Here is a 7538-nt window from a genome sequence, read left to right as displayed (position 1 = left end):
ATTATCTGGGCATGGTGGTGCATGCCTGTGGTCTCAGCTACTCCTCAGGCTGAGGTGGGAAGACCGTCTGAGCCTGGGAGTTGAGGCTGCACTGAGCTATGATGGCACAACTGCACTCCAACCTCGGTGACAAAGCGAGATCCTGTCTCTAAATTAAATTAAAAACAATACCACCAAAACAACAGCAGGTTGGGCGGTGGTGTCTCACGCCTATAATCAGAGCACTTTGGGAGGTCGAAATGGAAGACCGTGTGAAGCCAGGAGTTCGAGAGCAGCCTGGGCAACAGAAACCTCACCTCTACAAAAAATATAACTGGCCTTGGTGGCGGGCGCCTGTAATCCTAGCTACTTGGGAGGCTGAGGCAGGGGGATTGCTTGAGTCCCAGAGGTTGAGGTTGCAGTGAGCTGAGATCCCGCCGTTACACTCCAGCCTGGATGACAAACTGAGATCCCATCCAAAAAAAGCCAGTGCCCCGCTGAGTTTTTCCTGAAACGAGAAACCCTCGCCTGTAGCCAGGAGAAAAGTCCGCGAGCCAGCAAAAAACAAACTCGGCCAGGAAACATAACAAGGCCACCCTGGCGTGCCAGAAGACGACGCTGCGAGGCGGGTTCTTCTTCCTGGTCAGCGGTGATCGCTTCCGGGGTGGTGGCGAGGGAGGCGGAAGTGTGATGTTGTAGCAGGTGGCTGCTGTCTGTGGGCGGCTGTGGGAGGCTCCCGAGGTGGGGGGCTGGGCCAGGATGGCTGCAGCGGCAGCCAGGGCAGGGAGCGGGCCCTGGGCGGCCCAGAAGAAGCAGTTCCCGCCGGCGCTGCTGAGTTTCTTCATCTACAACCCGCGCTTCTGGCCGCGGGAAGGAGAGGTATGCGGAGGGGGCGGCGTCGGTGCTCCCCGGGGAGGTGGCCCTGTGGTTCTGCCCACCTCGAGCGGCACTGACCTAGCCTGCGTTGTGCCAGTTGCGAGCCCGGGCGGGGGGCTGCGGCGGGGTCTTGCCAGCAGGCGGGGACCGCTTGAGGTCCTGGGTCCACGCTTGTCTGTGGAATAAAGCCCCGTCAGGTCTGGTATCACTCCACACCCCACGTTGAGGCTGTTTGCGCTTTGCTTTGCGTCAGTTCTGGGAAACTAAAAATTGAACTTGGCTTTGTTAAGTGGGTAGTCCCCAACTAGAAGCGTGGAAGCAGAGTGGCAGACGCTAGCCTTCAAATGATACAAGCCTGGAGGACCCTGTAAAAGTTTTCACCGAAATGAGGAAATTAATTCCGGGGCGTGTGTGTGTGGGGGTGTGGGGGTGTGGGGGTGTGGGTGTGTGGGTGTGGGGGTGTGGGGGTGTGGGTGTGGGTGTGGGTGGTTTTTCTGAGGTGGGGACGGCGACTTTCTCAAAGGATGTCCGGAGCTGTGTTTCATTACCAGCAAGTCAGAGTTCTTTTAAAGACTGTCCAGGCTGGGCGCCCTGACTCGCGCCTGTAATCCCAGCACTTTAGGAGGCGGAGATGGGAGGAGTACTTGGGGCCAGGTGTTCCAGACCAGCCTGGGCAACATAGCAAGACCCCCAGCTCTACCAAAAAAAAAAATAATAATCGGAAAATGAGCCAGGCGTGGTGGCACGCACCTGTATTTCCATCTACTCAGGAGGCTGAGGACAGAGGATCGCTTGAGCCCAAGTGATGGAGGCTGCAGGTGAGCTGTAATTGGGCCACTGCACTACAGCCTGAGTGACAGAGACCCCATCTCCAGAAAATGAAAAAGAAAAAAAAAAAAAAACTCGTCAGTTCAAATGCCTGGGAACTGGCTGGATTTAATTTTCAGGGAGCTATGTGTCTGCAGATGTGCACACCTTTATTTCTTACAAGCATTGGTGTATTACAAATTAGCACTAGGAAAGAAATCTGGAGACTTGAGTTTTCATAAAAATTACCTGGTGCTACTTCAGATGTGACTTATTGACTATCGAAATTGCCTTTCTGACTGGTGGGCAGTATTTGCACAATGATGAGATAATTCCTGTTCTTCTTTTAAATAGAGACAAAGTCTCACGGTGTTGCCCAGGGTGGTCTTGAACTCCTGAGCTCAGGTGATCCTCTCTTCTCGGCCTCTCAAAGTGCCAGAATTACAATTCCTGTTTTTCTAAAACCGGTTTTTCTTTTGTTTTGTCATTAGCATGTGCGCCACAAGAGGTCGACACTGAACTTAGCGTTTTCAGTAGCTAAGATGAAATGTTTCTCTTCATGATGTGCTTCTCTTTCCTCAGTTTCAGGAGGAAAATAAGATTTGATTTTATCATCCAAATGAGGTAGAAGAGAAGAGGCCGGGCGCGGGGGCTCAAGCCTGTAATCCCAGCACTTTGGGAGGCTGAGGCGGACGGATCACGAGATCAGGAGATGTAGACCACCCTGGCTAACAAAATGAAACTATGTCTCTACTAAAAATACAAAGAAATTAGCCAGGCGTGGTGGCGGGCGTCTTTAGTCCCAGCTACTCGGGAGGCTGAGGCAGGAGAATGGTGTGAAACCGGGAGGCGGAGGTTGCAGTGAGCGGAGATTGCACCACTGCACTCCAGCCTGGGCGACAGAGTGAGACTCCGTCTCCAAAAAAAAAAAAAAAAGAAAAAAGAAAAAGAATGAGAAGAGAGAAGATTAGAAATGTCGGATTGTGTGAAGCCATTGTACAGTTTACAAGGTAATACCTCTAAGCGTGCCTTTTAGAGTTCAGTGAATTCTTAAAACTGCTGCTGGAGAATTGTCCCAAAGATAATTTTTTCACCTTTGTAAGACCTTTAGCCCATCAAAACCTGCAAAATCTTTACATACACAGAAGAACAGACAGTTCTTTAATGAACCAGAAGGAAATTTCTGGATGGTCATGATATTTACATACACAGTGTATCTTTCTGAAATTGTATGGTGAAGTTACGGGTGATCTTTGCTATTCAGAATTTAGGAAAGTTCTCTGGCTGTTGCATCCAAATAAAATTACAATAAAATTGGTTGCAATTTTAAAATCAAGTTCTTCCAATTTGCTTTATTCGTTCTTGGGGCTGCTTTAAGAAGCTGTGTGTCTGGTGCTGTCGCATGTTCAAAATTTTTAAACTAAGGCAAAATAAAAAACATGGTCTAATGAATTCATTGTATAAATTGAGTATATCAAACTTTGTGGGTTGTTCGGAATCCTATAATTGAAAAACAGTAAAGATGGAAACAAGTTATTGAATATCAAGAGGAGGAGTTGTTGGTAATGTGTCATTGTTTGTTTATTTATTTTTTTTAAATGTATTGATTAGTATGTTGAATGCCTTACTTGGTCGGATTTAAACTAGGTGGCTTTTGCGGAAGTTTCTCGGGGTATATAGCAAAGGTTTATGTTTATCATTTACACTAGCACAATCTTTTAAAAATATATATGCACCCTATCTCACTAATAGCTTCTATTCTTCATCTATATTGAAAGCCCTCCTCTACTAAGGCTTACTGATTCACAAATTAGAATGTAAACACTTCTGGCTGGGAACAGTGATTCACACCTGTAATCCTAGTACTTTGGGAGGCCGAGGTGAGGTGGGCCGATCACTTGAGGTCAGGGGTTCAAGACCAGCCTGGCCAATATGGCGGAACCCTGTCTGTACTAAAACTACAACAACTGGCCAGGGATGGTGGCACACACCTGTCATCCCGGCTACTCGGGAGGCTGAGGCAGGGGAATCTCTTGAACCAGGGAAGCAGACGTTGCAGTGAGCCAAGATTCCACCACTGCACTCCAACCTGGACAACAGAGCAAGACTCCCATCTCAAAGAAAAAAAAAGAACAGAAACACTTTTTTTCAGCACACGACTATGGTGGGACCAAGTTTATAAACATTATACTGTTTGGCCAAGAGTCAGTGTACCTTTGCCGTCTATCCAGTGGACATTGATTTTCCCTTGAATTCAGATGTGTGCTGTGTTTTCGTGTTTGCAGGACAAGGTTTATAGTTCGCTGCCGCAGCAGTGCTACAGCATGTACAAGGTAAGCATGGCATTCTTTTTGAACTGAGAGTCCAGCCACTTACCCCTATTTCTAGGCTCCACGGGTGTTTAAAGAGAAATCTGTAAATGACTGCAAAGTGACTCTATCTTAGAGAAGAAAATAATGAGGCCTTTGAAACAGGTAGTGAGGTTTATGCCTACATTTATTCAGTAAGTATTGAACTCCCTTCTCTTTTCTCAGCCTTATAGTAGGAATGTGTCCCCAGTGATGAAAAAGTGTGTCTATGCGCTCAAGGAATGTACAGAATGCAGATAATTTTATGATGTAAAAAGTTCAGTGAGGCAGGGCACAGTGGATCACACCTGTAATTTCAGCATTCTGGGAGGCTAAGGCGGGAGGATTGCTTGAGCCCAGGAGTTCAGGACCAGTCTGGGCAATATAGCAAGATGTCATCTCTACAAAAAAATTTTATAAAAGTTAGCCAGGTATCATGATGCATGCCTCTACTGCCAGCTACCTGGGAGGCTGAGGTGGGAGGATCACTTTAGCCTCAGAGGTGGAGGTTGCAGTGAACTTTGATTGTGCCACTGCCCTCTACCCTGGGCAACAGAGTGAGATTCCATCTTAAAAAAAAAAAAAAAAAAAGATGGTGATTCCGTTCATTCAGTGAAAACTGAAAAAAGACAAAAATGTGGATGATATTCTGAATGTAAATTGAAATTCGGGGTAAGTTGAAATTTTTGAAAGATGCCTAGAGCAATTAGGTGGTTTCATAAATAAAACAGCATCACATAACAGTATTTTTTGTAACATATTTTTAACTTAAGTTTTGTCATGTAAATATTCTCTGTATTGAAAAGAACTGGGAGATTTAATAAGCTGAATTAATAATTCCCCCGAGCCTATATCTTGCCTGGCATAGAGGAGAGAGCAAAAGTAAAAATCTATGTTAATTATTGAATTGACGCTTCCTTGGTTCACAAAAATTGGCTGTCATAAGTGTGACTTTGACTTACTTGATCCCTCTTGTTTTTTGTTTTTTGAGACGGAGTTTTGCTCTTGTTGCCCAGGCTGCAGTGCAGTGGTGTGATCTCGGCTCACCGTAGCCTCTGCCTCCCAGGTTCAAGCCATTCTCCCGTCTCAGCCTCCTGAGTAGCTGGGACTACAGGTGCGTGCCACCGTACCAGGTGAAGTTTTTGAATTTTTAGTAGAGGCAGGGTCTCACCATGTTGGCCAGGATGGTCTTGATCTCCTGACTTCCATGATCCGCCCTCCTCGGCCTCCCAAAGTGCTGGGATTACAGGTGTGAGCCACCGCGTCCGGCCAAACTTTCTGATGAAAACTCTTAAGTCCTCCTAAGCTAAGGACAGGAGTTATAGCTTACATGAAGTTTAAAGCCAGACCCACCGATTTGAGGAAGCAATTACTCTCTTGAAGGAGAAAAGTCAGAAAACATAACGATGAAATCACTAGGACCTAACTGGCATGTGGAATGATTTTCTGCTTATGAACTATCAACTTTAATTTCATTTCCAGATGGCATGGTCTCAGCTGTTATACAGTGTTTATAAATGTTCTAAATCAAGGGAATTTGTATCAACCTTCTAGACTAAAATATTTGAGTTCTTAATTTGCTTTAATTAGGATAACCTTTTTCTTCAAGTGAAGAGAATCGTATTTTTACGTAGTTTTTTTCAGAAAAGATAGGCTGTATTTTCTAGCAGTTACAAATTTGTTATGTATGATGATCTCGTTCTTGGAACATTCTTGAATCTAATGTCTCTAAGGTGTGTACAGGAAGAAATGAATAACACAGAAATCAAAGATGAAAGCATTAGAAGACAATTGAGTCTGTCAGAACTGCAAAATATTGCTGAGTGTGGATTGCTCAGAAATCTGAGAACATGACTTGTGAATTGCTTCTATTCAAAATGCAGACACAATGCCGGGGTTTGTTTATTTGTTTCCGATTTTTCAACACTCTTTTCTAGGCAAAAGGTGTCCAAACTATGCAGACCCACAGAATCTAACAGATGTCTCTCTATTCCTCCTCCTAGAACTCTCAGGGGATCCAGAACTGCAGCCGGTCCTCGCTGGGCTGTTCCTGCCCATGTGCCTGGTCACAGTGCAGGGGAACCTGCTCATCATCCTGGCCATCAGCGCTGACTCCCACCTCCACACCCCCATGTACTTCTTTCTCTCCAACCTGTCCTTGCCTGAAATCGGTTTCACCTCCACCACGGTCCCCAAGATGATTGTGGACATCCAATCTCACAGCAGAGTCATCTCCTCTGCAGGCTTGCCTGACTCAGATGTCTCTTTGCCATTTTTGGAGGCACGGAAGAGAGACATGCTCCTGAGTGTGATGGCCTATGACCGGTTTGTAGCCATCTGTCACCCTCTATATCATTCAGTCATCATGAGCCCGTGTTTCTGTGGCTTCCTAGTTTTGTTGTCTTTTTTTTTCTTCTCAGTCTTTTAGACTCCCAGCTGCACCACTTGATTGCCTTGCTAATGACCTACTTCAAGGATGTGGAAATTCCGAATTTCTTCTGTGATCCTTCTCAACTCCCCCATCTTGCATGTTGTGATGCCTTCACCAATAACATCATCATGTATTTCCCTGCCGCCATGTTTGCTTTTCTTCCCATCTCGGGGACCATTTTCTCTTACTCTAAAATTGTTTCCTCAATTCTGAGGGTTTCGTCGTCAGGTGGGAAAGTATAAAGCCCTCTCCACCTGTGGGTCTCACCTGTCAGCTGTTTGCTGAGTTTATGGAACAGGCGTTGGGGGGTACCTCAGTTCAGATGTGTCATCTTCCCCCAGAAAGGGTGCAGTGGCCTCAGTGATGTGCACGGTGGTCACCGCCATGCTGAACCCTTTCATCTACAGCCTGAGAAACGGATATTAAAGGTGTCCTGCGGCGGCCGTACGGCAGGACAGTCTAATCTCAATATCTTATCTGTTCCATTCCTTTGTAGTGTGGGTTAAAAAAGGCAGCAAGTTCAAATAAGAATGATATCACAGGGTGAACACCCACTGTGATATTAGGAGTAATACCTCCCTAGGATACAAAAAATACTGTCACGGGATATACACACATGGGGTACACCCACTGTGATCTTAGAAGGAATATCTCCCTATAATATGAAAAATATCACAGGGTGTGCACACTGTGTAATCTTACGAGTAATCTTTACCCTGGATATTACGACTAATATCAAGGGTGTACACACATGGTGTACGCGCACTGTGATATCAGGAGTTGTATCTCCCTAGGGTGTTATGAATCATATCACAGGGTATATACTACGTGTGTACATCCACTGTGATATTTGAAGTCATATCTCTCTATGAGATTACAAATAATATCAAAGTTGCACCCCTGTGACCTATTAGGAGTACCATCCTTCCAGGCTATTACAGATAATGTCACAAGGTGAACACCTTGTGTGACATTTTGTACACCTTCTGTGACATTAAAAGAAACATCCTCCTAGGATACTACAAGTAATGGCACAGTGTACACACATGGTGTACACTGCCTGTGCCATCAGGAGTAACATTCCCCTAGGATATTAC

General features: G+C 45.6%; 1 pseudogene; it reads left to right on the top strand.

Moving 5' to 3' along the window:
* The first annotated feature begins 621 nt into the window (after window positions 1-621).
* Window positions 622-6910, top strand: LOC129060281 (olfactory receptor 7E24-like; annotated as a pseudogene).
* Window positions 6911-7538: the final 628 nt, after the last annotated feature.

This window comes from Pongo abelii, chromosome 6 (assembly GCF_028885655.2).
Source record: "Pongo abelii isolate AG06213 chromosome 6, NHGRI_mPonAbe1-v2.0_pri, whole genome shotgun sequence".
NCBI lineage: Eukaryota > Metazoa > Chordata > Mammalia > Primates > Hominidae > Pongo > Pongo abelii.
The sequence above is the reverse complement of the archived record's forward strand: the minus strand, read 5'-3'. Positions and strand labels throughout refer to the sequence as shown.